The sequence below is a fragment of the Procambarus clarkii genome, chromosome 22, assembly GCF_040958095.1.
Source record: "Procambarus clarkii isolate CNS0578487 chromosome 22, FALCON_Pclarkii_2.0, whole genome shotgun sequence".
In the NCBI taxonomy this organism is placed as follows: Eukaryota; Metazoa; Arthropoda; class Malacostraca; order Decapoda; family Cambaridae; genus Procambarus; species Procambarus clarkii.
Window position 1 is genome coordinate 31,125,930 of NC_091171.1, and position 20,000 is coordinate 31,145,929.

A 20,000-nucleotide genomic window follows, 5' to 3' on the forward strand; every position below is an offset into this window, starting at 1 on the left:
GTCCTCGACCAGGCCTCCGTTTTCTATGCCTAAATATGCACAATATGCTAATATATAATAATATTAATTTATATTTGAGAAAATTCCTATGGCGAATTAACTGCTTATTAAAACAGATGAATGTATCTTTGGGGTCGACCGCCGGATGGAATGGATTTAGTCTAAGGGCAGGTCGTGTTTTTCAATCACAGACAGGAGATTTGGCGGCTGGGTTAACGAACATTTGGAACGGATTGCAAAAACGACAATTTACCTTCGGCCTGTACTAGTGGTTTGGGTCTGCCATCAGTCCCGGGGCGCCTGTTGTTGACGTGTCCGTGGTGTCCACCAAGGTGCCCAGGCGGAGTGAAGCCTCCATGTCCAGCTGTCGTGGGGAAGTAAGTGGACATATTATTTACAAGTTAAACTGAGTCCACGAGGGCGCTGAGTACGCTTGTTGAGGCGTCTTCCCCGAGTGACTCGACCACAAGCCTCGTGTTTATAACTGAGGTATTAGTGATGAGATCAACACAGAGGAGCAATACTAGCATAGATAAGGCCAAGGAATTAATAGTATTTAGTGTTGCTGTTGTAATTAGTAACATTCATAGTGCCAACAGTAGCAACATACTAGCAAGTGCATTCATACTAGCAAGTGCACTCATACCAGCAAGTGCACTCATACTAGCAAGTGCACTCATACTAGCAAGTGCACTCATACCTAGCAAGTGCACTCATACTAGCAAGTGCACTCATACTAGCAAGTGCACTCATACTAGCAAGTGCACTCATACTAGGAAGTGTTCTCATACTAGCAAGTGCACTCATACTAGGAAGTGTACTCATACTAGCAAGTGCACTCATACTAGCAAGTGCACTCATACTAGCAAGTGCACTCATACTAGCAAGTGCACTCATACTAGCAAGTGCACTCATACTAGCAAGTGCACTCACAGCAGCAGAAGCATTAATAGTTTCTGTTTAATAAATGCATTAATAGCTAAAGTAGAAGCTTTTGGTTTGTTAGTAACTCTGCTTTATGGCTGAGGATAGCAGCAGAAATAGGCCCTGAAACAGTAAGTTATAGCTAATGCAGCAGGAGAAGCTGGTGCTGAAGCAGGCTCCAATGGCTTCAGTAGCAGTTGCAGGTACTCGGTCTATTGTGGCGACAGCAACAGTAGCTACTTCTCAACATGTTGTCAGTTCAAGCAATAACGATAGACAATATGTGGATCGAATATCCAAATGTAATGTTGCTAACAGCGTGAGGGCGTTTCGTGGTTTGTGTGTCCATGTGTGTCCCTGTTGGTACAGTGACTGTGTCCCTGTTTGTACAGTCGCTGTGTCCCTGTTGGTACAGTCACTGTGTCCCTGTTTGTACAGTGGCTGTGTCCCTGTTGGTACAGTCACTGTGTCCCTGTTTGTACAGTGGCTGTGTCCCTGTTGGTACAGTCACTGTGTCCCTGTTTGTACAGTGGCTGTGTACCTGTTGATGCAGTAAAAAGGGCCCAAGAGTGAGGTCAACTGAAACCATGCGACATGTGACCTCCTCACCAAGTGGCAAGTTTCACCCAATGTTACGATTAGTGTTGATTACGTACATTAAACCTAAGGTCAATCCGGTTAACTATGTACAGCAGGCTCTCACAAGCGGCCAGAGGCATGTGGTTCAGGAGGTCCTCTACTTCGTACCGTCCAGCGTCATCATGGTGACGTCAACGTAGACGAACAAAGGTTGCAATACATATGTGAAAGTTTGTTTATTGTCATCCATCCACTTGGAACAGTTTCTCCGTTGTAAGATATCGTATGTGACAGACGGGACGACTTCTTCAGTCAGTTGCTTAGTCGCTTCGTGTTCCGTGTAGGACCCAGTTAGCCTCGCGGGCTGTTTTGGGGGGATTTATCGTCCTATCCTGACCATTTCCAGCCGCTTTGAGGTTATTTCAGATCACTCGGCTACTGCAGCATGTTGCGAGAACAGCGAAATGCCGAACAACTAGTAGCTAGAAAACGGGCCAATGCACATAGCTGCTAGGTGACAGGCCCGTACAACTAGCGGCTATAAAGGTTCTGTGAATCTATCGACTAGAACACAGATCCATGACACTAGCAACTAGGACACAGGACCTTGAAAGTAGCAGCTAGGACACAGGATCGTACAACTAGCATTTCTCACTTTTGTTCCCATCTGCTGATGGTAAAATGTCTATTACCTTGGTGTCCTATTTGTGCGTTGGGTCTGCCTGGGCGCCTGTTGTTGTGGTGGTGGTGGGGGTGTCCCCGGCGTTGTCCAGGTCTAGCAAACTCCCCTTGTCCAGCTGTTGTAGAGAAGTGTCAAGATTATTTACAAGTTAAACAGAACATGTTGGCGCTGCATGTACGCTTCTTGAAGCCTCTTGGCCGCAGGAGCATAATGTCCTGCCATCCTATAATTCCTGTTATCAGAGCAGGAAGCCTTGGGCTTATCAAGGACCCCCCCCCCCCTCCCCCAGGTCAGCAACTGACCTTTCCCAGGATGCTACACACAATAGTTGCCTAACTCCCGGGTGCCTATTTAAGGTGAATATAGGCATCAGGATGTAAGATACCCCCTAGGCCAACGATTGATCTTTCCCCAGGATGAAATCCACAACAGGTGCCTAACTACTGGGTTATTTATTGCTAGGAGAACAGAGGGATCAGGAGTAGGGAAGCATGCCAACAGTTTCTGTCCTGCCTGGAGACTGAACCCGGGTCCCTCAATTGTGAGCCGGAGACGTAGACCACTGTGTCACAGGGACCCTTTCATAGTAATGTCTGAGATATCAATAATACCAACAACAATATGTTCTAGAAGCAGAAGAATTAAGAGGACTTGCTGTTGATGTACCAGACATGGTTACAGTGATGCTGTAATGTACCAGACATGGTTACAGTGATGCTGTAATGTACCAGACATGGTTACAGTGATGCTGTAATGTACCAGACATGGTTACAGTGATGCTGTAATATACCAGACATAATGTAACAGTTCACTGTTCTTCTGCTGGGAAACGGTTGTTCTCTAAAATGGGGTAATTGTGATACAGTAGAGATTCGGATCTGTTTTGTGGTCGTGTGCTTTCGGCAAAATGTTGTGTGTAGAGCCAGAGCGACTGAGCTGTTGGGTTGTATCATCTCTCATTTGTCATGGCAATGGCCTGCAAGGGTAAGAAATCCAGAATATGGCTCTCTGATCCAAGCTTGGTGCATGGGAACAAGTTTGGTGCTTGGGAACAAAAGCTTGGTGCTTGGGAACAAAAGCTTGGTGCATGGGAACAAAAGCTTGGTGCTTGGGAACAAAAGCTTGGTATTTGGGAACAAAAGCTTGGTATCCATGAAACATGGGGGGGGTGGAGTCTCACTGTTACCATAATCCAGGGATGTGTGGGGGGGAGGAGGAGTTTTGGGTCCTGTACAGGGTCAAGAAGGGAGCCCAAACACCTCCCTCACATCCATGGTACCTGGAAGCATCGCTGTGACTGGACTGGTCGGTGCTTCAGAAGCGTGACTAAAAGCATCCTCGGGCAGGATCGTACTCTCCCAGGGGAAGGAGAGCCAGCTGGGCAGGTTTGAGGATAACAAGGGGAGAGTGAGAAGCTTAAATGGAGAGAGGGGAAAAAAAGTCCACTACGGGCTCACCATAGCCCGTGATACTTAGAACTTTTTGTTCCAGGTAGCGAATCTTAAACAACAACAACAACGAGAGAGGGGAGCATGCCCCGTGTCTGGTCTGGGACTAATTATAACAGTATTGGCATTGCCTCGTTAGTGTTTAAAGAGCAGGATGTCGTAATTTGATTAATAAACTCATGCTAATGAATTAAAATGAACTTTTATGTGTCAATCAATCGGTTGTACAGGTAAAGGGGGAGCGGGAAGTGGGGACAGACGGAAGAATAGTCTGCAGAGGAAACTTCGTAGTTGTAGAGAGTAGAGCCAGGGCTTAACCCAGCAGCAGGGCCGAGGAGTCTTGGGTGGTGTACTAGAGGTGACCGCACCTCCTAAAGCACCCAGGCCAAGAGGGCCACCCAGCAGCCTAACACTCCACCTGTACTCGTCTGGCACTCCACCATTACTGCATCACTCTCTCGAGGAGCCTTCCGGGGTATTTATTGTTTCTTGTTCTTTGATTTTTTTTTTATCGCTTCTTGTCTGTACTAAGGTGACCGGGGGTATGGGGACTGTTTCCATTGTGTACGTCTTCCCACACTTCACGCCGGCATAATGATGGTGCCCATCCGGCCGTTTACGCAAGCTGTAACTGTACCTGCTGCCTTGTCCTGTATGACGGACTGAACAAGGTAGCCCGGTGTTTTGGGTTGGAGCAAGTGCAGCGTCCGAGGCGGCGTGGGTGCTGCCTCAGCGCCGTCGTCTTCTTCACTGGAATTGTGTTCGACTTCCACATGTTCGTCTGAAGATGTATGCTCTTCTTTGTTCTGTGTCACCAGTAATCATAATGTATTTTTGTTGGGAACCGTTGTCAGCACTGTCTGGGTGTATGCAGTCCCAGTCGTCCGTGGAGCGTCCGTCTGGGTGTCCGCTCCTGTCCTGTCCGCTGGGTGAATCGTCGTCGCCTGCTCTGTGTCGGTCTGGGGAGCTGTGGCTGTGTGGTTTGTCGCTGACGTTTGACCGACGCGATGTCGCTTGCTATCAGTAGCTCATTCACTGTTCTGCGCAACAGGTTATGGGCTTGTTGTGCTACTCTATCTACAAATGCGATAATAACTTGGATATGGATATTTTGGGTGGGTGTTGTCGTTCCTGATAATAGTGTTTTGTTGTTGAGGTACTTGTAGTCTCCCGGTAAATACGGATGTCTTCTATGTCTGGCTTGTTGAACTGGCTTGTTCAGGAACTGGTCCGGTCCGAGGTTTAAGGGCGTGACAGCCTGTCGGTTGGTGTTCGGTGGCGGTGGGGTGGTGGTAGCCTTTTCTTTGAGTTTCTTAAGATCCTCTTTCCTTTTATTACTGAGGTAGGAAGTGGCGGGGTTGTGTTCTCCACAGTTCGCACATTGTTTTGGTAGTGGCGGTATATTCCATGAAGGCAGTGTTTGGGATGCTCCCGGACGCAGGTTCAAATCCTCGTCACGGCCCTTGTGGATTTGTTCAGAGCAGGTAAGTTGGAAGTAAACAAACTGGTCAGAAGTTAATGAAGATTAAGGAGAGGACAGGTGCCACAAGGAGTGACCCCGCGGACACAGGTGCCACAAGGAGTGACCCCGCGGACACAGGTGCCACAAGGAGTGTCCCCGCGGATACAGGTGCCACAAGGAGTGTCCCCGCGGACACAGGTGCCACAAGGAGTGTCCCCGCGGACACAGGTGCCACAAGGAGTGACCCCCGCGGACACAGGTGCCACAAGGAGTGACCCCGCGGACACAGGTGCCACAAGGAGTGTCCCCGCGGACACAGGTGCCACAAGGAGTGACCCCGCGGACACAGGTGCCACAAGGAGTGTCCCCGCGGACACAGGTGCCACAAGGAGTGACCCCGCGGACACAGGTGCCACAAGGAGTGACCCCGCGGACACAGGTGCCACAAGGAGTGACCCCCGCGGACACAGGTGCCACAAGGAGTGACCCCGCGGACACAGGTGCCACAAGGAGTGACCCCGCGGACACAGGTGCCACAAGGAGTGACCCCGCGGATCCAGTATTATCCAGGTCTTCCACCCCGGGCGGTAAATAAGCCAGTGTAGTGAGTTCTCACGAGGATACAATACGAGACGAGTTATTATAAATGGTGGCCGCATATTGGAATTAATCTGATTCTCAGAACAAGGTGAGTGGTTCTCAGTGGTTCCCCGTACCGCCTCGGTTGGTTACTTGTACATCAGGGAGGATCTAAGTTCACACAGAGGACTCGCTAGATTATGTGGCGAGTGGACAAATTATTTGTGTGTGTTGCTTCAAGAATTTGTAATCTTCGAGTTTATCTATTATGCAATAGATAATAGACTGTAGATGTAACCTTCGGCTAAACACAGATGCCGAAGAAATATAAGAAAATTCACTTTTGCAAACAGAGTGGTAGACGGTTGGAACAAGTTAGGTGAGAAGGTGGTGGAGGCCAAGACCGTCAGTTGTTTCAAAGCGTTATATGACAAAGAGTGCTGGGAAGACGGGACACCACGAGCGTAGCTCTCATCCTGTAACTACACTTTAGGTAATTACACTTAGGTAATTACACACATACACAGTCTCTCTTATGAATACAGCTTGCCATTACAGGTGGAACTTTAACGTACTATACTTCTAAACTAAAACAATTATATCATGTTGATTGTTTCTATAGTAACACAGAATGTAATCTGAAAAATCAAATTAAAAAAATCTAATTCTGCAGTAACCGGGGTAAGAAAAAAAATATTTTAAGTCATTTGTCCCCACTTGCAATGAGGTGCCGACACCAGCGTTTATCATGAGCCAGAGTGCTGAAGCGTAATGCTCACAACACAGCACCTCAGCACGATGATTTGCAAGTGTCTAATGTTGATTTATGACTTAATTTGTTGAGCCTTATGGCTGAATTCCCAGGCACAGAAGAACCTTAGCGGCAACAAAGCACAGCCAGCCAATGAGCCAGACGTGGAGTCATTCCTCTTACCATGCACACACACACACACCTGGTCCGCAAGCCGACAGTCAGCCAACTAGCCAGCCAGTCAGCCAGCTTGCAAGCCTGTCAGTCAGTTAACTATCAAAGCAGCTATCCAGCCTGCCAGGCAGCCAGCTAGGCACCCAGCCAGCCAACCAGCCAGCTATACACCTAGCCAGCCAGCCAGCCAGCCAGCTAGGAACCCAGCCAGCCAGCCAGCCAGCTAGGCACCCAGCCAGCCAACCAGCCAGCTATACACCTGGCCAGCCAACCAGCCAGCCAGCCAGCCAGCCAGCCAGCCAGCCAACCAGCCAGCTATACACCTGGCCAGCCAACCCGCCAGCTATACACCTGGCCAGTCAGCCAGCCAGCCAGCCAGCTAGGCACCCAGCCAGCCAGCCAGCTAGGCACCCAGTCAGCCAACCAGCCAGCTATACACCTGGCCAGCCAGCCAGCCAGCCAGCTAGGCACCCAGTCAGCCAGCCAACAGTCCATGACCGCGCCAACTTACGGAAATTATTGCGGTGCGGGTTGCCTCCGTGTCCACGGTTGAAGCCAACTATAAAAAAAGTGTAGTTTAGTATCCAACCAAATTATATCTATTAGATCATATATGAATTAAAATCTAAAATTAATAAAATATATATTGGTAAACAAGACTAATAAGAGCATAGTATGAACAGTAATGTGAACACTAGTAATGAGAACATTAGTAATTTGAACACTAGTAATGAGAACACTTGTTAACGCTAGTACACTAGTTAACATACCTACGCAACTCAGTTATGTAGGTATGTGTGATGAGTTACGTAGGTATGTGTGATGAGTTACGTAGGTATGTGTGATGAGTTACGTAGGTATGTGTGATGAGTTACGTAGGTATGTGTGATGAGTTACGTAGGTGTGTGTGATGAGTTACGTAGGTATGTGTGATGAGTTACGTAGGTGTGTGATGAGTTACGTAGGTATGTGTGATGAGTTATGTAGGTATGTGATGAGTTACGTAGGTATGTGTGATGAGTTATGTAGGTGTGTGTGATGAGTTATGTAGGTGTGTGTGATGAGTTATGTAGGTGTGTGTGATGAGTTATGTAGGTGTGTGATGAGTTATGTAGGTGTGTGTGATGAGTTATGTTGGTGTGTGTGATGAGAGGAGGCATATTTAAACAGGACCCGCTTAGTTTCAGTCAGAAGTGAGGGATATAAAAGTGAGCCGTCTAATATTACTAACAGAGAGGGTGAGAGTGAGGTGCGTGTGTGTAAGTGTGTGTGTGTGTGTGTGTGTGTGTGTGTGTGTGTGTGTGTGTGTGTGTGTGTGTGTGTGTGTGTGTGTGTGTGTGTGTGTGTGTGTGTGTGTGCGCGTGTGTGTGTGATGTGCGTTTGTCAATTGATTTTCTGTGTAAATATTAGTGTGTGTAATTTTTCTGTGAAATGAATGAGTGAGTGAGTGAGTGAGGACTTACACTGCCTCTTTACTCTGGTGTGGAGATGCTGGTGCTCCTGGTGCGTGTCCTCCACGCCCGCGGCCGCCCACACCGCCACCCACAACACCAACACCGCCACCACACTCTTCATCCTCTCCGTACACACACCTGGTCAACACCTGTTGGTACACACAACGGGTCAACACCTGTCAGTACACACACCTGGTCAACACCTGTTGGTACACGCACGTGGTCAACACCTGTTGGTACACACAACGGGTCAACACCTGTCAGTACACACACCTGGTCAACACCTGTTGGTACACGCACGTGGTCAACACCTGTCGGTACACACACCTGGTCAACACCTGTTGGTACACACACCTGGTCAACACCTGTCAGTACACACACCTGGTCAACACCTGTTGGTACATCCACCGGGTCAACACCTGTCAGTACACGCACCTGGTCAACACCTGTTGGTACACACACCTGGTCAACACCTGTCAGTACACACACCTGGTCAACACCTGTTGGTACACACACCTGGTCAACACCTGTCAGTACACACACCTGGTCAACACCTGTTGGTACATCCACCGGGTCAACACCTGTCAGTACACGCACCTGGTCAACACCTGTTGGTACACACACCTGGTCAACACCTGTCAGTACACACACCTGGTCAACACCTGTTGGTACACACACCTGGTCAACACCTGTTGGTACATCCACCGGGTCAACACCTGTCAGTACACGCACCTGGTCAACACCTGTTGGTACACACACCTGGTCAACACCTGTCAGTACACACACCTGGTCAACACCTGTTGGTACACACACCGGGTCAACACCTGTTAGTACACACACCTGGTCAACACCTGTTAGTACACACACCTGGTCAACACCTGTTAGTACACACACCTGGTCAACACCTGTCGGTACACACACCTGGTCAACACCTGTTCCAAACAAGAAGAGAACCCATCCAACATAGTGTTAGTACCTATAGTGACTGTAGGAATATATCCAAAATATTGACTATGGAGCCCAAAAATAGTCAATGTTTTGTGTTATTAATACTCTAAACGACATGAAAAATACTCCAACCTAACTTTCCGGGAGATTGAATTGACACACCCACAGTTCGAGTCCAGGTGGGGCTGACACCCACAGTTCGAGTCCAGGTGGGGCTGACACACCCACAGTTCGAGTCCAGGTGGGGCTGACACACCCACAGTTCGAGTCCAGGTGGGGCTGACACACCCACAGTTCGAGTCCAGGTGGGGCTGACACACCCACAGTTCGAGTCCAGGTGGGGCTGACACACCCATTGCAGCAGGAGGTAGCCCAGGTGACCGCAGGTATATTCTCTCTCCGGGAGACCCCACAGGACAAGATTGAGAAGGTGCAATCATTTGTAGAGTCAGGCAAGCCTGAAGATTTGGAAGGTTGCACCAAAGAGCAGTTGAGGCAGATAGCGGAGACATGTGATATTAAGGTGAAGTCATCCAAAGTGGCCGGAATGAAGGAGGAGATCCTGAGGCTGTTGAGAACTAGAAATGAAGCGGCAGAACAAGGAGACCAGAAAGGAGTTGGAAGTGGAAAGGAGGATGATGGACAAGACGAAGTGAGATCCCAAGGATCAAGTAGGAGTAGTCCGCAGTAGCAGGAGCAGCTGGAATAGGAGCCTGGAAAGATTTCAGCTAGAGCTCCAGATGCAAAGAAAACGTGAACATGGAGGCAGTGCCAACTGGAGAAGTTGAGGTTGGAACTTCAGATGAAAAATGAAGCAGAAATATAGGGAAAAAACTAGAGTAAGAGAACTGGAGTTGGAACATGAAAGAGAAAAAGAGAGAACAAAACGAATGGACTGGACATCAATGACCCTTTGCTACGCTGACGACGTAACCCAACAGATCTCGGACTACACGATTAACGCCCTCACACGGAAAGCACAGGAAGAAATAGACAATGTAACCCTCTGGGAACACGATTGACAGGATAAAAGCAAACCCCAGCAAGTCTAAAATAACATACTTCTTCTACAACAAATGACGTAACCCTGCCCCAGTAAAACTCTACTCTCAATCACCAGAAGCAACCCAGATCCCAAGAGTCAACAACAGCCACAGTACTTGGACTCACATTAGAGTCTAACCTTCGTTTTCACACACATATAACACCCAAGAAAGCTATAGCCTCAAAAGCTCTATCAAAACTCTTCCCACTCAAACATGCCTCCCAAGCCACCAAGCTCTATCTATACAAAACACTTATTCTCCCACTCCTAACATATGCACCGATCCCACTCTCACTTGCAGCACCAACAAATAGGAAGAAGCTCCAGCGTACCCAGAACAGGGCTCTGAGATGGGTGTTCGATACCCACTGGCAGGACTTCACCACTAGTGAGGCCCTGCATGAGTGGGCGAACATCCCACCTCTGAACATAACCTGGGATACTATGGGGAAGAAACAGATCAATAGAATTCTCACCTATCATGACAACTACGACGCCTTCCTCAGAAACGTCCTAAGTAGACCCAGACATACGCACAACCTCTTTAACCTGATCGACGATCCACCTCCTGCTCCGTCCTTTACATGACCCCTCTCCTCTAATATACCACTACTCAAATCACCTAACTTCCAACTACATAGCCTCCTAACTCTTCTCCCCCCTCTTTAGGGGGGAGGACCTGCTAGCTCCCGTTTTCTGGTGCCTTGGGTGGGGCACGATGCTGATTAGCAAATCCAAGACCACATCTGGTGTGAGCCTCCAGGGCACACTCAGCTGAGGGCTGCTGTCTCCGTGGGTGCTCAGAAAGACGAAATGTTGTCACAAAGATCCGATTCCTTGCCTTCACTGCCTAGTCTGGTCATAACGATTTCAATGCCATGCAGCTGGGTCTAGCCCTGGCACTTTACCTCATACTGTAAACCCTTCCTCTCACCCCCATTAATTCTTCCCCTATCCCCACTTTCCACGCTTATCCAACAGGGTATCTTGACCTATATTTAATTCATTCATTCATTCATGAGGAAGAGTTGAACGGGAAGAAATGGAGTTGTGTAGTAGAGCAGAACGGGAGAAGAGGAAGATAATGATAATGCAAGCATGGAGGAGTGGAAGAAAATCGAAGGTTCGATGGAAGTCGAAGAGGATGAAGTTACAGATTAATGTGGAGATGAAAGAAGGAATCGTCGATGAAGACGAGAGAGAGTGAAGTATGATGACGAGAGAATAAAGTGTAATGGCGACAGACCGAAGTATGAGGACGACAGAGGAGGTACGGATAATAAATGTCTACCTCTTGTGGAATGCAAGAAGAGGAAACGGAAGGAGGAAACAGTAAGTAGAGAAAATGATGGAGCGAAGGTGTCCAACACGGTCGGCCTAGCCAAGGTGCAAGAGAAGTTGGGTCACTTAGAAGAAGACCATGTTTCCACCGTGTGATGAACCAAATGTTGCAAGGTGCAACGGGTTGTGCAGTATACGTCGACGGTATTGTGGTATTTGCAGACTCCTGGAGGGAGCACGTAAACATACTAATCGGCCGAACAAATAAATTAGAGAGGGCCAATATGACGATTAACATGGCGAAGAGATAGAGTGGAAGAGCAAGACTGGAGTACTTAGGTTATGGTGTAGGGCAAGGTGACGTTGCTCCAGTGAGGACGAAGGTTGAAGCCATCGACAATTTCCCAGTACCCAAAGGAAAGAAAGAATTCTTGAGGTACTTAGGGATGATCGGATATTGCAGCAAGTTCTGTAAGAATTTTTCCACTGTAACCACGCCTATGACGAGCTTGTTGTCTAAGAACAAGAAGTGGGAATGGAACGGAGTAGCGCAGGGGGCATTTGAGAAAATCAAGAGATTATTTACTGAGTCGCCTGTGTTAGTATCTTCGGATTCTGGAGCACCGTTTGCTTTGTTCGTGGATGCCAGTGATGTAGGAGCTGGAGTACAGCCAGTGATGTAGGAGCTGGAGTACAGCCAGTGATGTAGGAGCTGGAGCACAGCCAGTGATGTAGGAGCTGGAGTACAGCCAGTGATGTAGGAGCTGGAGTACAGCCAGTGATGTAGGAGCTGGAGTACAGCCAGTGATGTAGGAGCTGGAGTACAGCCAGTGATGTAGGAGCTGTATTGACACAGAAGGAGGACGAAATTTATCGCCCTGTGTCTTTCTTTTCGAAGAAGTTTGTCAAGCATCTGGGATTGTAGAGTACGGTCGAGAAGGAGACGTTGGCATTGGTCCTGGTATTAAAACATTTTGAGTATACGTAAATGGGGAAAGTCACCGGTTACTGTATATACAGATCCCAATGCCCCTGGTGTTCCTGAGCAAGATGAAGCACGCAAATCAGAAGTTAATCCGGTGGTTCCTGTTACCTCAAGAATATAATCTGAAGATAAAGCATATAAGATGACGAGATAATGTGGTGGCTGATGCTTTGTCGCGAGCTTAGCCAAGGAGAATAATTCTCAAAAATAAGGGAAGAGGAGTGTTATGACCCCCATGTAGCCTGGGCGGAACGAGTCTACCCCAGTGAGAGTTATTCTGCCTTCTGGACCTGATTGAGAGGTCAGAGGAAAGATGTATATATTAAATATATAATAAACGTCAGTGAATAATTAGAAAATATGAGGAGAGGATGGGCATTTAAATAAGTGACATGAAATGAGATGTAGATACTTTGGTGACGTGAAGTGGCACTAGCAGGAGGTCGTGACCTCACTTGAGTTACAGCAGTCATCAGAGGTGGTGTGTACGTCGTGATCTCCTGGAAGAAGGAAGGGTATAGTTCCTTGTGTTAGTGTTGAAGTGAAGGCTACGTGATGTCACGTGTGAGGAAGCTGTAAGAGAACTTCGTACACCATTTCTCTGTGATTTTTATCAATTAAAGGCGGCCTGGAAGTGAGTGTTTGGTCGCGCCTGTGTGGAACTCTAACTGTGGTACTTCTTCATGAGGAACGAAGCAAGCAGGCGTTTGTGTGGGAGAACTGCAACGTTTGTGTGGGAGAACTGCAACGTTTGTGTGGGAGAACTGCAACGTTTGTGTGGGAGAACTGCAACGTTTGTGTGGGAGAACTGCAACGTTTGTGTGGGAGAACTGCAACGTTTGTGTGGGAGAACTGCAACGTTTGTGTGGGAGAACTGCAACGTTTGTGTGGGAGAACTGCAACGTTTGTGTGGGAGAACTGCAACGTTTGTGTGGGAGAACTGCAACGTTTGTGTGGGAGAACTGCAACGTTTGTGTGGGAGAAGTTAGTAAGAGAACTCCGTACCGGAAGAGGAGTTTAAGGTGAACTGCAAGGTGGTGCAGGACTTCGAGTTCAAGAGTGGAACTCTAGTGACATAGTGAAACTTCAAGAAGTGTTGGTAGCTACACGTATCTTGTGTGAAGCAGGTGGAGGAGCTTCACTGACATTCAAGGAGGACTTCATGTGCTGCTGACTAGAGGAACTGCAGGAGTATCTCACGTGATATTTTGAGGACCCAGATTGATTATTGTACTAGGGGGGGTCCTCGAGTAATGGAACAGAGAATCTTACGGACACGTTGATGTTTAAGGGAGTGCTTGACTGAGTTTTAACATGAAAGGCGCAGTGCAAGATGGGATTGATGCTTTTTGTAGAGTAGGAAATATGTGAATATTTTATGTGCCACGTAGTAGTAGGCATCCATCAGTCTCAGGAGACTATGGAGTTGCGCTCTGGTTGTCGGTCTGGAGTGGCCTCACCAGGGCACAAAGCCAGGCTAGATTGATTCGGGGGAGAAGCTGTCACCCAGGCAGCAGGTCCCCCCTCTCCACGGCGCTGAAAGTCTCCAATGGAAAGGCATACGCCAATACGATTGGTTCCAGCGCCGTCGCAGGAACTGAGAGTTCCGGGGTTGACCTCCAAGGTGGTGAAGAAAGGCACAGGGACCCCCAACCCCGGAGACCGCCGTGGTCGGGGCCGGAGAAGAACCACCCCATCAAGGGTATGAACGACCCCAGCCTCCTGAAGTAGAGCCTGGGGGCCGCACGACCCCCGGGAGGTGGACGTCCCGGTCCCGCACCTACGGGTTCCAGACAAGGATCGTTACAGCCCCTTTTCACCCTGCCCCGTATTGCAGCCTAAATTAGTGAAGGGAGCAGAAGGTTACAGTTAGAGGTTGGAGACACAAGGCCATATTGGAGTTGTCATATCAGTTGGTAGCAGCCTAAAAGGTTGCATTGTTTTATAATTATTCCCGTATGTATATTGTTTATGTTCTTATGTATTAAATGTTATATATGTTAGCTGGCTTTTGCTCTTGTCCTGCGAGGCTTCCTGGCTAGAGAGAAAGACACGGCTATAACTGGGTGACAGTGGACTATAACCAATTAAAGGAGATTGAGAGATCATCCCACAGTAAGGAGAGTGCGGGGAGTCACGGCGGCTCAAGAGTGGGTGTGTACACATGACAATTAGGCAGTATGAGCCGTACCCCTGAATAAAGGTGACGCAGAACCCCTCTGCCAGACCCAGACGCTTACCAGGGTGATCTCCCAAATAATTGCAAGCACTCCAGTGTTGATTGCTGGTCGACCGACAGTAGCGGGAGTGTGGCTACCGAGATCGGCTGTGTGTTCTGTCAGGGAATGGTTGGGGTCTCTCTTCGAAGGTAATTAAGCATCAGGTTGGTTCAAATAACCAAAGTTACATTGTATATAACACCCCCATAGAATATATATATATATATATATATATATATATATATATATATATATATATATATATATATATAATATGGAGGATACCACCTCTGTTTGTGTACGTAGGGTCCCCCAGCCTCGAAAAAGAGGTTGTGCAGCACCCGGGGGAGCCTTGTCGGGCTCGCACGTGCGCTGGCACATATTGTCTTCAATATATGGACAAATACTATATAAAAGCTTCAAATACAAATAATCACCAACAGAACCTAAACACCTAACCTAACCTAACCTAACCAATGCCTAAATATGCAAAATATATCAATATATAATAATATTAATTTATATTTAAGAAAATCCCTATTTTGAATGAAGAGCATGATAAAACTGATGAATGAAGAGCATAATAAGCTAATGAATGAAGGGCATATATGGCTGATGAATGAAGGAGCATGATAAAGCTGATGAATGAAGGGCATATATGGCTGATGAATGAAGAGCATGATAAAACTAATGAATGCATGATAAAACTGATGAATGAAGAGCATGATAAAACTGATGAATGAAGAGCATGATAAAGCTGATGAATGCATGATAAAACTGATGAATGAAGAGCATAATAAAGCTGATGAATACCTCTTTGGGGCTTCCCCACGTCTCCGGGGATTCCTGAGTGTTGCTATGTGATGTGTTGCTATCCTCACAGTACGAATTTCTGCTAGTTCTGTCCAGTCATACACTGAAGCAGATTACTCCTCCAAAAATTTATGAACGTCTAATTTAAAAGCCATTTCCTGTGACCCTGAGAAGCGGTTTGTCATCATGTGATCATTTTGTGCCTTCATAATGTTACAGTGTAGCAACCCAGCAGGCGAGGCGATGGGTGGGGGTGCTTGTGGTGGTGGTGGGGGGGGGGGGGGGTTGGCGTCGTGTGGTGGTGGTGGGGGTGCGTGCTGGTGATGGGGGTGGTGTGCGTTAGTGTCACCACCACCATATGTGGTGATGGTGGTATGTGGTGGCAATGATGTGTAGTGGATGCCGTTCAACACCTGCCCGCCGAGACCCACCACACGCTCCACACATCAAGGTTATTATTGCTAAAAACAGCCTCGTAGCCTCTCACCTTATAAATGGTTTCTAAAATGTAAACAAAGCCGCCATGATTGAGGAAAGATGTATAACTTTCATAATTGTAGTTGTAGTAGGATTTGGTGAATGCTGGTCCTATAGGTAGGGAATAAAGAGGAGGAGCCACACAGGTGAGTATAGCTTGAGGTGATGTTGTCCTCCACGAGGCCAGGTGAGCTGAGGTGCCCCGTGAGTGGCTGGTGATCCTTCACCTACATCTCTCGACCAGGAGAGATACTCTGACTTTAAAGGTCAGCTGGAGGTGCCACGATGATGTTTCTTGAGTAGTATTTTTGACTTGCTACGCTAAGGTGACGATGATGAAGCCTTTGTTTCAGACAAAATATCCTGCGTCATATTCTGGAGGTTATGAAACTGAATCAGTTATTTCAGCCATGATTATGTCTTATGTGTTGGGAGGATGTTGAACAACCGTGGACTTCTGATGTTCAGCCAGATGTTCAGCTCTCTGATTATGCTTATGTCACCTCTGTTCTTCACCGGCTATATTCTGATTTTCCTATCGCATTGTTCACTTTAGTATATTATTATTATTTTGCTGTGCAAATTTGGGTTCTGGTCCTCCGGTATTGTCCATGTGTATATTGTACCTCTCGTCTCCTTCCTGGTGAGTACCCGTTGGCGGGCCCAACTATCCAGAGTCTCTGTACCTAACTCCCGTTAATTCAACTGATGTCAATAAGATAATCCTTTCTCTTAAAACAAAGTCTAGTGCCCTTGCTGAGATACCAACTCTCATTTACAAAAAAGCCTCCAGATTTCTAGCTCCTGCCATTGCATTGTTCTACAAAAAATCACTTGAACTCCAAACCTTTCCGGATATTCTAAAAAATACAGCGAGAGTAACCCCAGTCTACAAATGTGGTGATCTCACTGATGTCAACAATTTCAGGTCTATATAAATTCTTCCATCCTTGTCAAAAATATTTGAAAAGCTAATCTACAAGCAGCTTTACTCTTATCTAGCCAAACACAATATATTTAGCTTTTGCCAATATGTCTTCAGACCCAAAAAAAGCACTAACAATGCACTGATTAGTATGATTAACTCTGATACATGCAGCTCTTGATAAAAATGAGTTCCCTGTTGGGTTATTTGTTGACCTACATAAGGCTTTTGGCACTGTCAACCACCTAAACCTTCTTCTTAAATTACATCATTATGGAGTCGGAGGTCACTCCCTCCAATACCTTCAGTCTTACCATAGTAACAGGCTCCAGTATGTTTCTGTGAATAATTCCATTTCTCCTACCCTACCTTCCACAGGGCAGCATACTTGGCCCTCTCCTCTTTCTCATCTACATTAATGACCTTCCAAATGCCTCTTAACACCTCAAACAAATTTTATTTGCTGATGACACAACCTTCGTTTTCTCCAGTCCTGATCCTCTTGCTCTAAATGTTTCAGTGAATACTGAACTAAATACAGTCCATCTTTGGCTAACTGCTAACAAACTCACCCTTAATATTGACAAAACTTCTGTATTTTGTTTGGTAATAAATCCTCAGATCAAATAAATTTAAGAATAAACAATATCCAAATTAGTAACAAAGTAGATGGTAAATTCCTTGGTGTCCTCATCGATAACAAGCTGAATTTCCAGGGAAACATTCTAAATATATAAAAAAAAATATAAAATTGTTGGCATTCTGTCTAAGATCAGATATTATGTACAACGCCCTGCCCTGGTGGCACTATTACTCTCTCATCTATCCTTATCCCAACTATGGTATTTGTGCTTGGGGTTCTACTACCCAAAATCATTTACGTCCTCTAATTACTCAACACAAAGCTGCTATTAGAACAATATCTAACTCTGGCCCCAGACAGCACTCGGTACCCTTACTTAAATCTTTGTATATGTTAGATATTAAGTCCCTGCACATCCTCTCTTGTGTACTCTATATATTTAAAACTCTGAACTGTAATGTCAATCCGACCTTAAACGCTTCCTAGAAGGTTGTAACAGAATCCATGGGCACCACACCAGAAACAATTACCTATTTGATATTCCAAGAGTGCGCCTTAACCAAACTAGAAATGCTCTACAAATCAAGGGACCCAGAATGTGGAATGACCTTCCCAATCCTGTCAAAGGCTGTACCTCTCTCAACCAGTTCAAGAGAAAAACTAAGTACTATACCTAATAAACTTCATGTAACCTACTTTACCCCCTAAATGTCTACCCATGTCTTGCTATTTTCAAGTAATATTCTTTGTTGACCAAGTTGTATAATTGCTGATTTTTGCCATGTCCCCCCCCCCACTTTTTATTCCTTTTTCAACACAATTTATACTTTAATGTCAATTACTATTAAGGTTTATTGTAAGTGGTTTTTCTCCTCACCTTGCCCGAAACAGCTGTGGGTAGTTAGTGGCTTTAGGTATTGTATGTACTAGCTCTATCTATAAGTCCAACATTATGTTTGTAACTCATCTTCTATGTATGTACTTTTACCTGAATAAACATTTGAATTTGAATTGTTTAGGTACTTTACCGTGTCGATGCGTGTCGTTCATGTTCTCTCAAGTCCCTCTATTTCCAGCCCGTCCTCCCGAGCGTTCACTGAACTGAACTGAGGTATACTAATGTGCCCCAACCTAACCTACCCCAGGACCCCACCAATAGAAAACGGGACATCACGTCAATTTCGAGAGTGGCTCTGATGTTTAGTACAGCAGTGTTTGACCTCAGGGAAGTTATAGGTCAACATGTGATGTAGTAACCCGTTCTCGCACTTGCTTATAGTCAATATTGGCTTATTTAATAAGTGCATATGTGACATACTAATTGATTGTGAATATTTTAGTTTACCTTGAAAAGCTTCATAGAAAACACCGACCTCACCTAACCTTCTTAGTATGTTAAGATAAGCATCTTATTGCTTCTTATTTACAATTATTATTTAACCTATCAACGGTATAGGTTAAGTAATAATTGTAATTAAGAAGCAATAAGCTGCTTATCTTAACATACTAAGAAGGTTAGGTGAGGTCGGTGTTTTCTATGAAGCTTTTCAAGGTAAACTAAAATATTCACAATCAATTAGTATGTCACATATGCACTTATTAAATAAGCCAATATTGACTATAAGCAAGTGCGAGAAAGGGTTGGATGTAGTGTCCCAGGCGTCAGATGAACAACCCGCCTCCTCAACACCACGTCGCGTGTTGACCTATAATTTCCCCTAAGGCCAAACATTGTTGCACTAAAAAATCCCAGCCACTCACGAAAGTGACGTGATGTCCCGTTTTCTATTCATGGGTCCTCGGGTGGGTTAGGTTCGGGCAAATTAGTACATCAGTTCAGATACGTTGGGAGTGCTCGGGAGAGCTTGTGACTGAACCTTCACTTGTAAGTACAGGTCAATACTCATAGAGGTTTTTTTTTTTTTGATTCTGCATGTGTAAGAATGTATTTTCTATATTTTCTTATCTCTTGTATGTCTTTCCGATCCTTTCTTCAGTCTGACATAATCGCTTCTCATCTGTTTCTTCAGTCTCCCAGTTTAATTGTCATTTTCTTTATTGTAATAGCCAAGTCTGCTTAAAAATTTTTATTTTTTTCCCCCCTTCGTTAGTGTTGCCTGAAATCTTTTTTTTCTAAGTTGGTTCTTCTTTTGATTTACAAAAGAACATTATAAATCAAGCAGACTTTGTAATGCTCCGGCAGTCAATTATTCCGTTCCTTGCATGGGAATTTTGTTACTTAATATTGTTTCCCCACAGGACGTTTGCTTGTTCCATGTTGACTTTCTCCCCAGTCTATCCTCGTGGTGTGGAAAATCCATTTATTGGACAGCTCTTCTCGCTTGTCCAAAAATACGTCCTTTTGGACGTATTACGTGTACTCATAATAGGTTCCAACTAATGACAGTTTATGGTATGTAGTATCTGAGAGTGTAATATCCCTATTTTTTTTTTAAGTAAAGTCGAGAGTATTTTTGTTTCTTGTTGGCTCTGTTATCTGTTGGTTGAGAGAATATTTGTCACAGGATCTGATTAGTTGTGTGACCTGTGAGTGTTTATTTTCAGGTTGATTTCCTGTTACAATGTTATTGTTTGTTATTCTCCAGCTTAAACTGGATAGAGTGAAGTCTTCAAGGAAAATAATATCTGGCAATGGGTTTGCTAGATAATA

General features: G+C 45.8%; 1 pseudogene; it reads right to left on the reverse strand.

Moving 5' to 3' along the window:
- The window catches only part of LOC123758587 (proclotting enzyme-like), a 38,375-nt pseudogene that overhangs the window by 14,032 nt on the left and 4,343 nt on the right, over positions 1-20,000 (reverse strand).